The sequence below is a fragment of the Pseudonaja textilis genome, chromosome 3 (assembly GCF_049901715.1).
Source record: "Pseudonaja textilis isolate UNSWEBS1 chromosome 3, rPseTex1.2, whole genome shotgun sequence".
Classification (NCBI taxonomy): domain Eukaryota; kingdom Metazoa; phylum Chordata; class Lepidosauria; order Squamata; family Elapidae; genus Pseudonaja; species Pseudonaja textilis.
This window is the reverse complement of record NC_141992.1, coordinates 166445037-166460226: the sequence shown is the minus strand read 5'-3', so window position 1 is coordinate 166460226 and position 15190 is coordinate 166445037. Positions and strand designations below refer to the sequence as shown.

At 37.5% G+C, this 15190-nt stretch overlaps 1 protein-coding gene across 9 annotated transcripts in view; it reads left to right on the top strand.

Annotated features, from left to right (window-relative positions):
• The first annotated feature begins 5684 nt into the window (after window positions 1-5684).
• NCOA2 (nuclear receptor coactivator 2) overlaps window positions 5685-15190 on the top strand; it is a 121418-nt gene continuing 111912 nt past the window's right edge. For 5 of the 9 annotated variants that reach the window (XM_026706106.2, XM_087931378.1, XM_026706102.2 and 2 more), the window contains exon 1: window positions 5807-6031. The gene's annotated coding sequence lies outside the window, so the exon portion shown is untranslated. Of the gene's footprint in view, window positions 6032-11177; window positions 11347-15190 lie in introns of those variants that run through there. The other 4 variants (XM_087931375.1, XM_026706104.2, XM_087931379.1 and 1 more) reach the window with 4 other exon arrangements.

The following is a 15190-nucleotide window of genomic DNA, read 5'->3' as shown; positions in this document are numbered from 1 at the left end:
CAATATCATTCTCTTTCTTTTTCTCTCTCTCCCACCTTCCCCCAATTTCAGAGCTCTTGAAATACAATCCAGTTAAATAACATTGCATCCCACAGATGTTTGAAGGTTAACTAAATTATCTTTAAAAGTTTAAGGTCACATGCATGAAACTTTCCTCCTTTATGTTAATAATCTGGCAGATGTTATTAGAGAGACTAATTTGGTCAAGGCCATATGATATATTTTAGGGAGAAGCTGATATGCTCCCTGGCCCAAGTCAATGCTCAAATCCAGGGTATTTGTGGTCCAAGTGCACACCATATCACTCTGATTCCAGCTCCAAATATAGTAGTGAGTGTGATATACAAATTTAGGGCAGCCTTTACTTTGCAGTCCAATTTTACTAAAGTACACATTTTGAAAATTATCCAGAATTACAGTGTGTTCCTACTATTTATTAAAGTAATGTGTACTTTTTAATAGTTCCTTTTTAAAATGCATTATGTTTATAGTTAGGAAAACTGTTACAAATAGATTTGGAGCTGAAGCTTCTTCAGAATCTTGTTTTTGAAAACTATTAGCATGTTTAAATTTTGGATATAACTTGCAAGAATGAAACTGACAGTGACTGTTGTATGTCATACATTAAATGTCTTCATTCAGAACATATTTCTGTTGATAGTCTACAGCAGGAAGTAGCAGAACATCCTGTTTCTGAAAGAGAAAAACAATTTTTCAGGCTTAAAGTACTACAACTAAATCTTTAGATTCAGTTTAATAGAATCAATTGACATATACATAATCAATTGCATAAAAGGAAAGTAGAGAACATAAAAATTTCATATGATGTTTTTTGAAAGTGATAAGAAATACTCTGTTAGTGCAACTCAGTCTAATACTATGTTCCTACTTAATATATCCACAGTATAACTGTGCCTTGTCAACAATTATTTTTCCTGATATTGCCTTTATTTCTTCTTCAGCCTAAGAGAAATGAGAGAGAATCTACATTGTTAGCTGTATTGCTATTAATATAACATTTCTGAGAAGTACACATTTTGAAAATTATCCAGAATTACAGTGTGTTCCTACTATTTATTAAATTCCACTCCTATTTATTAAGATAGACTATTGTTTTGGACTTCCAGAGAAGCCTTAAAAATTGTAAGATATTAAAGAAGATGATTATGATTTATAAATTGGCCAAATCTCATTTCAGACTTAGGCCAAAGGTGTCAAACTCAATTTCATCGAGGGCTGCATCAGGGTTGTGTTTGACCTTGGGAGGCTGGAGGGGATGGCCAGGGGGCATGGCGAGCTTGATGTTACTCGTTGAGGCTCCATTTTCAGCTGTGATGGCCTCCTGCAGCCCTCTGCCAGCGAAAACGGAGCTTCCTGAGCTCCATTTTCCCAGGTAGAGGGCTGCAAGAGGCCACCGTGACCCAAAACGGAGCTGGGGATAGCCGCGCATAGCCCTCCCGGTTCCGTATTCACTGGTAGAAGCTGGTCCTTCACTGTTTCCAGGGCAGCCCCATGGACCTGATTTAAGCACCCAGAGGGCCAGATCCAGCCATGGGCCTTGAGATTGACATTCCTGACAGGCAGTAATCTGAAAAAAAAGAGAGGCTACTGTAGAGGTGCAATGCTTGCGTTTATTTTATTTATTTATTTGATTTGTCAATTGCTTACAAGATAATGGGTATAAGTATATACATAGTTATGAATACATGAAATGGGTACATATAAGAAAAATAAAAGAAACAATAGGACAGGGATGGTAGGCACGTTGGTGCGCTTATGCACGCCCCCTAGACCTCTTAGGAAAGGGGTGAGGTCAATAGTAGACAGTCTAAGGTTAAAGTTTTTGGGGTTTGGGGAAGAAACCACAGAGTCAGGTAGAGTATTCCAGACATTGACCACTCTGTTGCTGAAGTCGTATTTCCTGCAATCAAGTTTGGTGCGGTTAACCTTGAGTTTGTTATCTATTGTGTGCTCTTGTGTTAAAGCTGAAGTATTCATTGACAGGTAGGCCATTGCAATGTATGATTTTATATACTATACTTAGATCAGGCCAAAGATGGCGTAATTCACGGTTTTCTAAGTCTAGCATTTCAAGTCTGGTGGCATAAGGTATTCTACGAGTAGAGGAGTGGAGAACTCTTCTTGTGAAATATTTCTGGACTTTCTCAACTGTGCTAATATCAGATACGTAATGTTTAACCTTAAGGTCTTTCTTTTTTTCCAAATCATTTTTTAAAATTGCATGGGGGTGACATTTTTCCCCTCCAGGGACAGAATCCAATCAGTTTCAAAGTGGATAAGAATTTGTCTTCCATCATGGCAAACTGCTGTTGAAACTATGGATAATTTTGAAAGCAGTTTGTCATGTGGCATGAGTGTGTGTTTTTCAAAACAACTTTTTTTTTTCTTAGCTGCTATGTACAGGTAGTCCTTGAGTTATGACCACCATTCAGTCCAAAATGTTGCTAAGTTAAACATTCTTAAGTGAGTTTGCCCCATTTTACGATCTTTCTTGCCACAGTCGTTAAGTGAATCATTGCATTTGTTAAGTTAGTCACATGGTTAAGTGATTCTGGAGTCCTCATGGACTACTTGTCAAAAGGTCGCAAAAGCTGATGACCCTAGGATACTGCAACTGTCATAAATGGGAACCAGTTGCCAAGCATCTGAATTTTGATCATGTGACATGCTGCAATGCTACAATGGTCATACGTGTGAAAAACAGTCATAAATCGCTTTTTTTCAGTGTTGTTGTAACTTTGAATAGTCACTAAATGAACTGTTATAAGTCAAGGACTCCCTTTATTTTACTTTTTGTATTGTATGTCATCCCACCCAGGTAAACCAGAAAGGAAACATGACTTGATGAGCTAAATCTACTTTATTGTAAGACTATATTAACCGAATCTTGCAAGTCTAAAAGTGCAAACTTCCCACTGTTATTTCTAACTGCTTGATCCATTAGGGCGGGTCCTTTATAACTTTTTTCCCCTGATTGTTAAGTCACCAGGGGCTTTTGCTTCTCTTGTCTGATTGTTTCCTAGGCAGCATGTCTTCCCTCCTTTCCCCAAGGTCATTCCCACATTGTTTTACTTTTATTTTAATTTTGTGCTGCTGCCCAGAATAATTTGTTGAGATGAATTGCTATACAAATGGGAAGAAAGAAGGAAAGATAGAAAGAAAGAAAGAAAGAATGAATTGCAGTAAAATATCCTTTTTACAGTATTTATTTCAGAGCAGCAATTGAGCTGCCTATAGATATACAGATTACAAATGGCATTGTAGTGCACAGAGAAAATCTTGGTTTAATATAGTAGTTGTCTGTATATGATCAGTGGTTATGAAATGTAGCAGATAGTTTAAAAAAACAACACAGTAAGCAACACATTTCATACCTTTGTGAAATAACTATAGCATTCTGTATCAAGTTCCACTTGTAAAAGTAGAATAACCAAATGAACACAAGCATACATGTTACTCTGAACATATTAGTTTGAACATATTACTCTGAACATGTTGGAAAGATTTCTAGTTGAACTAAACAAGATTGAACTATACAAATGATATACATGCGATTAGGTAAAAAGTTTAAAATACTTTATGAAATAAAATTATTTACGCTAACAAGGAGAGGTAAAAAATTAAATTGGTTCTTGACTAGATTAAATTGTACATACCAATTAATCTAGTTACTTCCTTTAGATGTTAATTTTCACTTTAAATCTATTAATAAACACTAGCTTGTTCTATTTTAAAACCTCTTTTAAAATGCTGTATATCCCATACAAAAGCAGGCAAAAAACAATTGATTCTAACTGAAGTCAATGACAGAAGGATCTTCTGCAGGTTTATGAACCAACCAAGATGAAGAGAAGAACCAGGGACATTAAAAAAAAAAAGATCTTAGCCTCTGACTTTTGTTCCATTAATTTCCACTGGACATCCATTTTGGTGTAGGTTAAGGCAGCGTTCCACAATCTAAGTATTATCTAGATATGCTGACTTCAACCCCTAGTACAGGTAGTCTTCGACTTACAACAGTTCATTTAGTGATCGTTTCAGTTACAACAGCACTGAAAAAAAGTGACCTACAATCATTTTTCACAATTGTGACCATTGCAGCATCTTCATGTTCACGTAATCAAAATTCAGATGCTTGGCAATTGACTCATATTCATAACTGTTGTAGTGTTCCAGGGTGATGTAATCACCTTTTGCAACCTTCTGACAAGAAAAGACAATGGGGAAGCCAGATTCATTTAACAACTATGTTACTAACTTAACAACTGTAGTGATTCACTTAACAACTATGTTGTAAAATGGGCAAAAGTAACTTAACAAATGTCTCGCTTAACAACATATATTTTGGACTCGATTGTGGTTGTAAATCGAGAACCTGTACTTTCAGCAATAGACTTGCTGCCTGGGGAATTCTAGGAGTTGCATCTGGCTGGGGAATTCTGGACTTTGCAGCTTACACGTTTGGGAAACATACTTTATTATTTAGAGAAGTCTAAGCTAAGGCTTCTTTTTTTCTAGGTGGTTAATCTGTTTAAATCTGCTTCCCCTCCCCCTTTTGTAACACTCAGTGTGAAATGCCTAGGGTATCACTTGAATAATACATAATAAAATATGCTATACAAAAGTAAAGAAACATGTAATCCATACAAAATTTATCTATGTAACTGATCTTAATTTTATTATGTTCTGAATATTAAGGCAATATAAACTCAAATTATTGAAATTTCCTTTTACAGTGACTGCAAACCAGTACAGAAAATATCAATTTGATACTCAGTTTCCACAGATAAACTAGAAGATTCTTTGCACATTTCTACATTTTTATAATGTAATTTTTAACATGAAAAACTTGATAAAAATTGCTGCTCATTTTATCCTGGGCTTGCTAAAACTTTATGTTTACTATGACTCCACAGAGGTTAAATCATTGTATTATTGATCTTGGCTTAGGGTTGTATAGATCTATGATTTATGCAACAAGCTCTGATTTCAAAAATCTCGTGTGAATTCGGCCAATTCGTTCATAAGACAATTTACTCAAGGCATATCTTAGTAAATGCACCACCCTATGGGCATATCAAGATGAACAGGAAATGTTAGTTCAAATGCCAATAACGCAACAGTTAAAAAACTAAATGGAGGTGGTCATGACCTAAGATCATGCAGTTTTGGTGTCATACCTGATAGGCCTGGAACATCCAGAACTATCAAATACTCCCCAAAGTACATAACCCATCAGTAAAGCTGTGTCTATGCTGAAAGGTGCCATTGTTTTGTGTATTCAAAACCGCAAGGATTTACTTTCAAACCGCGCGGCATGTCCTCTCACCCAACTTATACGTGGGGCGTAATGTTATTCCTCCACAGATTTATATAGTGACAGAACTCGTGTTCCCTTAGTTAGAAAAGCGTTTCATCTCGAGGGAGGGCGAGAGAGAGGGAATATGAATATGTGATTATGACCATCGGGTCTTTTAAATGGTTCGGCGAAAGAGCGCCTTGTTTTCTTTAATCGTCCAAGGATAGGAAATCGATGAATCACACCGATTGGTTTCCACTTCTCTTTTGTTAACGATACAGACAATGGCATCCTTTCCTATCTGCCTTCTTGCTTCGGTCACGGCTTCTTTCGGGTTTTTATTTTTTTTCCCCCTGTTCCAAGACGCCTGTTTACGTCCCGGCGACCAGCGTTAAGTCGCAAAGGAACTTTCCTCTCGGCGAACCGCCCCGCCAAGACGACGGCCGCGGACGGGCTGGGGTGCGCGCGCCCTCTTTCCGTCGCAGGGAGTGGCGGCGGCGGCAGCGGCCCTCCCAGTCCCTCCTCGCAGGCTGAGGAGCTTTGCGAAGAGGAGGGTGAGCTGTGGGAGGGTCTCCATTGAAATAAACAAGCAGCCAGTGATTAAAACATGGCGGCCGCGGAAGACTCAGCAGCTCCAGCTTCCTCTTACAAAGCAAAGGTCAGCGCTGGCGGCAGCTTGAGCGAGAGGAGCCGGAGACTTTACTGACCTCGGTAAATGGAAGCGGCTGTGCGCCGCGGCCGCCAGGCCCCTTCTCTGCGGAACAGGCGGGAGGTTGGATAGCGGGGGGGGGGGGGGGACGCTCCCGGCTGTGCGCTGTCGGATAAGCCGAGCTTGCGCGCGGCGCTGCCGGGGAAGGCGAAGGAACTGCTGGAACTGATGCCGGGAAGAGCAAATGGGGGAGACGACCTGGCAGCCAGACTGCTTTCCCTCCTCCTCCTCCTCCTTCCCCGAGAGGCAGTTTGAGGGGGATCTGCACCCAAAAGGGGGAGGTGTCCGTCTGGTTGTCCGCTTGCTCCTTAATGAGGGGCGTGCGGTTCCCTCGAGCGGGGAATGAATAAAAGAAGGGGGGGAGCGAACTGATCTGAAGTTGGGTTTTAACATCTTCCTCTCCTGCTTTCTCTTTAAAGAGAAGGGGCGTCTCGGCCGTCTGGCTCGAAGGGGTGGGAGAAGAATAGGGGAGCCGCCTCGGGAAACGGGTGCCGCTGGCAGGGAAGGAGCTGGCTGCGCCTCCTCCTTCGAGAGAGGGTCGTTCCGCGTAGCAGAGATTTTAGGGGTGGCAGCTGAAAGCGCGCCCGCCTCTCCGAAGGTTTTCCTCAGGGAGCCTCCATCCTGCTGTCTCCCGGCAAGTGTGAGGGGGACCGAGCTCCTCCAGGAAGGGGAGGTGTGCAAGGGAGGCTACGGCGACGGGCTGTCGCGGTGCAAGTAGCCTCGGCGGAAAATGAGTCGGGGTATTAAAACTCTGCTCCCTCCCCGGTCTTTTGTTGTGGTTAACTTCTCCAACTTTGTGCGCGGTGGCGCGGCCTTCGCAGTCCCCCTTTCCCGGAACACGACTAGGCCCCTGCCTGCTCGCCGCTGGGTGCGAGCGCAGCCTGGGGAGCCGCATTGCTGGTTCGTGTGCTTGGCTGGGTGGGGGAGGGGACGGCGGCAGTAGTGGCGGAGGCGGCTCCGGCAGCGCCTTGGCTGAGCTGTCGTCCTCCGCTGAGCGGCCTAAGCAGCCGAGCCGAGTTGCTGGCCGGGGAAGCTGAAAGCTTCCTTATCGCCTCGGCTTCGGGGCACCCGGGTTTTCGGCGCCTCTTCCCCTCTCTCTTCCCTGTCAGTCTGGGCGGAATCGATCGCACTGTGCACAGTGTGTGGGAATAGAGATGGAAGCGCGGGGAGAAGCGTCACCTTGCTTTCTATTTGGGACGCGTTTGGTTTAATGGGTCAAAGAGAAAACCGTATTTCGACCTCCCCTCCTCTTAATTGTATTTGGAGAATTGCGTACGCCTCCTCTTTTCCCGTGTGGCAGTGAGGATGTGCGCCTAATCCCTTTTCCACCTGCTCCCTGAGCTTTCCTTGTGCAAGGGAGGGTGTTGGACACAAACAGCACAATTTTGCTGTAGCGTTCAATTGAAGGTGTACTCAGTACCTAAGGCCCTGATTTCAAGAAGGACGGAGATGGCGTTTTTGCTTCCTGATAGGCAGAAGCTTTTTTATTCCTTGCTCCTGCTGTTGCAAAGGCATCCAGGGTTATTGGTTGTCTTGGTAACTTTGACTTTGTATCTATTTTTCATCTATGCCACTTTTCACTTACTGTTGTCATCAGCCTGATACTGCTGCTTTCGTAGACTCATTGTATTGTATATCTGTAGGCAAATAAAGCAAAGTTGAACAATAAAAATGGAATAATAAATTCATAATTCTTGTTTACCTATCAAACACATGCATAGTTCTTTCAATAACATTTGTTTAGAGGAATGTAAACATGTTACTGTAAATATATTATGAATATAATTTTAGAACTTTCATGAAAAGATAATATGACCAATTTTTTAAACTTATTCACTAAGAAGTTCACTAATTTAGAATTTTCATGAAGAGAAGCTGTCTGTGTGGTTACTAAAGAGTTGACACTTGACTTGATGCACGTAATAAAATAGTTTTAAGTGTCTGGGACGGTCTCTGAAATTATATCAAAATCTGAATATCCTAAATTACTAATTTCTAACTGTGAAGAAAAGTATAGAATTTAAAAATAAACATAAACACTATATATGTGTATTGTTGGAGGAATTCTGGTTTCATTATGCTTTAAACATCCTTTTTTAAAAGAGAAACTGGACAGTAAAGGTGTTTTTTAAAAATAAAATACAGATTTACAGCTTCATTTGTAAATTGTGTATGTAAAAGCTACTTATCTACACTAAATCTATCTATTAGGCTTCTAAGGCAGTAGCTCAACTTCAGCCAATACAAATATATTATGTGGCATACAAGACTGTTGATACTTGGATTACCAAATAACCAGTTCTTGTTTCATTAACTTGTTCCATTGTGATTTACTGTGTTTCTTAATACAATGACAAAATTTACAAAAACTGATTAGTAAAAATAGTGCTCTGTAAGAATCATTTTTTCTAGTGGCTACAAAGTACCAATTTTCTTCAGATTTTTTTTTTGTATAGTAATGATTTTGGTGGTAGTAACAATCACATCCTTTGCTATTTGTATTTTAAGTGTGCAGTAATACATGAAAGATGATTACATAATGAAATTACTTCTAAATAGATGGAGGCCTTATGTAGATAGATTTAACTTTTCAAATTTGTATATATATTTATAGGTGGTGTCTGTAGATTTAACTCATGAATCTCGTGATTAAAACTCATCTTCAGTAATGAGGAACTGTAAAGCAAAATCGGCTTCTTTGTGGCCTACTAAGGATGCTGTCATTGATTTTTAAGTTTCTCTTGGGTAACCAACATGTTTAGTATTACAAGTTGCCATATAAATTCAATAAAAACAGTTTCTAGGATTTTTGTGATACTGTATATCATGAGTGTCCAACCTTTTGGCTTGCCTGGGTCTCATTGAGTGAAAAGGAATTGTCATAGGCCACATATAAAATATATAATTAATGTATATAAATAAAAAACTTCCTTTAAAAGTTTGATCTACTGGGCTCTCATTACTAGTTATCCAGGGTTTTATGTGGGTTGGACAAATCTGCTGTATGCTTTTGTTTCAAAAGATGATTCCAGTGGGGAATAGCTGACATGGAATCAATAATTAAATTTAATTGTATTCATTGTGGTCTCACTAAGAAAATGATAATATCATATCTTTCTATTTATTGTTTATTAATTTGTATCATGCCTTCCATCTAGGAGCTCCCTCCTCCAGTGTTTATCCATAGCAGCCCTGTGCAAAGTATTGAAAAAGGCCATGCTCTCTCAAGAGCTTAGTGCAGCTGCTTCAAAAGTGTTCTTTGATTTCTTATATCCTTATGCACAGATAATATTTTCAGTGGGAGGTTAGTGAAGTAAAGTGGCTATACAGACACTTGGATATGGAAATGATTGGGGAAGATTTCAGAAGAGCTGTGTTGAATTTTTCAAAGAACAGGCTGCTTTAAAGCTTCAGGGAGTGCAGGTTTCTTACAACACAAATGTTTCAGAAAACACTTCTTTAAATACTTTGCATAGCCTGCCATAAATTAACTTACATATTGCAAATTTACATATTGCATTTATACACTTAGTTATTATATGAGTGATAATCCTGTAGGTTGCTTCTAACATCTTTAACATTTGCTGTAGTCACTATTCACTTTAATCTTTAGATAATTGTGAAATGTTTGACAAACTAGAATGATAAAAACATGCTTTTTGTGATGGGACAATAATTGCAGTGTTTGGGTAGAAAAATAATATAAGTAATAGTCACACTAAATGAAGTTGATAAAATAGGTTTAAAATAGACTTCGTTGTAGCTGTTCTACAATGTTCATTGTCTTCTGTCACCTTTTGTTGATGATATTGCCTCCATGTTGACATCTGTTGTAGTATGTATCTATAATGAACTCTCCCAGGGTGGATTCCTAATATAGACATTTTGAGGTTTGATCCACAAGGAAAATGTAGGTGTTCTGAAATATTTTATAAATATTATGCTCTAAATGAATTGACTTATACATGTTTAATCCTCTTTACATAACAATCTAAAATCCATCTGTCTATTGGGCAAGTCCTTTTTCTGTTCTTTCTTATCTTAAAAAAAAATTCCAACAATAATAGATGTGCTAACTTTTTCTTGAGAATTAAAATCTAAGTATGTTTTCCTGTTATGGTTCATAAATATTTTATTGCTTTCATATCAAGCATTCAGGATGCAAAGAAGATATATTTAAAATAATATGATTATAACAATCAATATTTTTCTGTGATTGCAGCAGCACACAAATTTAATCAATAGTACAATACATGTGTGTGTGCCTGTGTATGTGGGTATGAGTAAGTGAGATAAGGCTTCCTCATCTGGACCATATAATGAAATCTTACTAGGTTAACACTATTTGTATGAAACAGAACATCCACTATCTGGTTATATTCTTTGACCACCTTGGATAGTTGCAAATACTAGGCTGTGGAAAGAAATATGGGTGTACTAAAAAGAATTACTTGAACGTATGTGTATCTATAGACAAATGAGTGTAGTTAATTATAGCTGTATAATTTGCTTCAGGTGCATACTATCTTTTACAGTGGGTGATTTCAATTTTATAAAAAATGTTTTGACCTGGAAATAAAGATAATAAATTTTAAGTGTAGCATATTAGTAATATGTCCTGTTGATTTTTCATTTTTTTTATTCATTTAGGAAATGAAAGTGAATCTCTTAGCAGTTACATGGAAATTAAAAAATACTGTAAATAGCCTTACTCATTTGGGAGAAAAGTAAGCCTTGCTAATACGTTGCTGCTGCTGCAATTTAGAAGCTTGTGCCATTTAAGTGGTACATATATTCTTCTAAATAAGTTCAGGACTCTCTCTTTTGGTCATAATATTTCTAGTGCTTCCAGGACAATGTTAAGATAGTAAGTACATTTGAGTAACCACTGAAATGTCAGATTCATAAGTAACCACTAAAATTAGAGCTGTTCAAACTGAAATAAAATAATTGCTTGTCATGTATTTAACCTTTCATAATGCAACGTGGATGAGAATCAAAATAACACAATTCTACTGAATTCTATGGCTAATTTCCATTTCTTTTCAGAATCATATTTATGTTCAGTTGTGGTCACTAGTCATTATGAAATATATTCTATTGGCTCTTTTGTGGGGGAATATAGAGGTTTTATTACTTTATTTTCAGAGGAAGACATAGAATGAGTTGTCACCTAAAAATACTGCAGAGAAAACTTCTGTTCTCAGCTGAACTTGAAAGAGGAAGTGCACCTGTAATGCTAGCAATATTGCATAAAGCTGCTTCCTGTTAAACACTGAAGGTGCATCTTGTTTTATAACCACAGTTGATTATATGGGTGAGCTGATTATATTACTTTTGGTCACATTTATATCCTACAAACTATTATTTTCCTCTTATATAACTCATTAATATTTTAAAAACCTTTACGTATTCTGAGCACGTGTTAATGAAGGGTGAATGAGCTCGTGTTATTGCCAGGGTATCTAGGAGGTACCAAAAAGAGTAAATCCAGATCAGCACCAGAGCTTTTTGTAACATTTCAAAGAAATTCAAATCAGCAGGTTCAAATGTTGCTGTTGAAACAGGGAATTCTAGACTTTTATACACAGATAGTCCTCAATTTGCGACCACAGTTGAGCTCAAAATTCCATTGCTAAGCGAAACATTTGTTAAGTAAGTTTTGCCCCATTTTAACAATCTTTCTTGCCACCCTTGTTAAGTGAATCACTGCAGTTGTTAAGTTAGTACATGGTTGTTAAATTAATCTGGCTTCCCCATTGACTTTGCTTGTCAGAAGGGGATCACATGACACCCCGGGAGACTGCAACCATCATAAATATGAATCAGTTGCCAAGCCCCTGAATTTTGATCATGTGACCATGGGGATGCTGCTACAGTTGTAAGTGTGAAAAACAATCATGTCATTCTTTTGCAGTGCCATTGTAACTTTGAACAGTCATTAAATGAACTTGTAAGTTGAGGACTACTTGTAGTCAACTGCAGTTCCATCTCCTTTCTTCTCCCATTCAAAAAAGTTTACTTCTGCTTTTCATGTCATCCGACTAGGAAACATGTAACATTTTGCTCATGTACTATGTTGACATGTAAGTAGCCTATCTTTTAAATAATGTTTGTAATATTTATTTATTTTATTTTTATTTATTTTTATTTGTCAATTGCTTACAAGATAATAGGTATAAGTATATACATAGTTATAAATACATGAAATGGGTACATATAAGAAAAATAAAAGAAACAGTAGGACAGGGACGGTAGGCATGTTGGTGCGCTTATGCACGCCTCCTACAGACCTCTTAGGAAAGGGGTGAGGTCAATAGTAGACAGTCTAAGGTTAAAGTTTTTGGGGTTTGGGGAAGAAACCACAGAGTCAGGTAGAGTATTCCAGACATTGACCACTCTCTTGCTGAAGTCGTATTTCCTGCAATCAAGCTTGGTGCAGTTAACCTTGAATTTGTATCTATTGTGTGCTCTTGTGTTGTTATGGGTGAAGCTGAAGTATTCATTGACAGGTAGGACATTGCAATGTATGATTTTATATACCATACTTAGAATATAAAAGTTCATATGGTAGACATCATAATGAGGGTTCCTTGGTGGTCTCTAAGACTGATTTTTTTTCTTGCAGATTACCCAAACTAGGATAATATTCAGCTCTGACAGGATAGTGGGGAAAGGAACACACTTTGCATGATGTGGGAGTAGGAATGGATTTCCAGAGAAAAAAATTGTAGATTACAAGAACCAGGAACACTACTCAGGTGACCCTGAGGACACAGATAAACTTCCAAGTGCTTCAATGACCCTCTAAAAGAATGCAGTTGACCAGCTGTCTGCAATGAATATAAATCCTCCATTTCCCACTAGCCTGTCAGAGCTGAAGCAGCTTCTTGGATGACAAGTGAAAGGTCTTCAAAGAAAAAATAAGGAAGTCCAGTTGTCTTCTGAAAAAGCACCTTTGGGGCAACCATGACCTGGATGACTGAGAATATCTACAGACTATTTACTTGATTATTAGTCTGATGTTAATCTTGGAATTAATCTATGCTGATCTGGATGCTGAATGCTGGTGGCGAGGTGCTTAGGTCTATTTGTTCCCTTTTTGGTTTGTTGATGGTTTCTCTTTTCATATTCTATAGATATTGTTTATTTCTATGTGTCTATTGATGGCTGATTTGTCAGAGTGCCAGGCTTCTAGAAAGCTCCCTAGCATTTTTAGACTTGGCTTGGTCTAGGACTTCCTTAGTTTCCCAATTGAAACTATGATTAAATCTGTCCATATGTTGTGAAATTAAAGAGCTTTTATCTTCTGACTGCTAGTTGGTTTCATGGATGTGTTCTGCCAGTCTTCTGCTGTTTGTCCTACATAGTAATAGTTGCAGGAGTTTCTGGGTCTTTTGGTTTGCTTAGGATGTTTTGGAAGGCTTTAGTTAGCATGTATTATATTGATTCCATGTAGAATCAGACAAGCTCAGAGAAAAAATATTCTCTTTCATTAAACATGTTGCTGGATTGAATATAAAGGGATTTTATGCAAATATACATTTATATAAATTTAAATATGTATAAATTGTATAAATATATGTATAAATATGAATAAATATATATGTCTAAGCAGTGGTATAAATCTTTTTAATATTATTAATAATAATATTTTTGTTTTCAATTTTTATAAACTTTGCATTCCCCTGTCATACATAATTTCTTTTATATCCTAAAAAACATCTTAAAATACTTCTGTAAATATACTTCTATATAATATATTTAATTCTATATTGAGAATAAATATTGGCATATGGGAGAAATATGCACATTTGGTACATTTCTATTTCTGTTATTACCATTAACTTTCAAACAACATAATAATCACTGAAAATGAAATGCCTGTGACTTTTGGAAAGGAATATAATCAATAATTATAGAACAACATAGAGTAGCTTATTTGCATGAAGTATAAACAAAGTATCTGTATCTGGGGAGTTATTAGAATTCGTTATTGTTATATATTTGTTTGATTATTAATATACTGTCCATTCACAAACGTGAGTAAAAAAATCTAAACCCCCACAACAATAAAATATATAAAACGTCAATATTGGGAAGAGTAAAAACTTCTGCAGCAGCTGAAACCATTTATTTAAATTTCTATATCTAGTATATTGCCTTGGTCTTTCTTAGTAGTCTTCCATTAAGTAACCAAGTTGCCACCTGTAGCACAGCACTAAAACATTTCAGAATGCTAAACAGTTAAACACATAGGTAACTTTAAAAAACCCTAATGATTGTTGATGCCAAATATATGTTACCGTATGGAAGCGAGCTGTAAAAATTAATGAGTGGACAATAATGCATATATTATATAAGCCTCAGTGGCGCCTCAGTGGTTAAAGTAGAGTCTGCAAGCTACTTCTGCTGACTGTTGGCTGCCTGCAATTTGGCAGTTCAAATCCCATCAGGCTCAAGAAAACCTGCCTTCCATCCTTCTGAGGTGGGTAACATGAGGACCCAAAATTGTTGGGGACAATAGGCTGAGTCTGTAAACCGCTTAGAGAGGGCTGTAAAGCACTATGAAGCAGTATATAAGTCTTAAGTGCTATTGCTATTACTATTACTTCTTCCTTTTTAAAAAATGTATGCAAATTTCGATGATGGAAATGGCCAAAGATATTTACATTCCTCTTACTTTCTGCTTATGTGAGAGCTGTATGTATTAAGAATCCTGAAAAGTTCTAGAAATAAATAGTTGTGATAATCGATTGATCTGAGTATAGACAAGGCTGCAATCTTAACACATATTTATTTATTTCAATAGGACTTTTATAGTATGCTGAAAGTATACTTGGGTTACAGTCATTTACTTACTGACTAATGTTTTGTTAGATCTCACATTTCTGCACATGACGGCTATCTCCTGCACATGGAATGATTTTTCTCTCTTTATGTTGGAAAAATATAGATTTCCACATTTTTTTTCTGGTTCATGTCTTATTATACACCTTTTCATATGCATGTGCATACCTTTGAGGAACAGAGTATAACACTTTTTCCTTGGTTACTTGGGTTCAAGCCATTGTGCCATGGGAAGATTATCAATTTAACAACTCCTCTAACAGTCTGTAGTGTCTTCAACTAAATATAAATATAAATAATGTCTCTTTTCA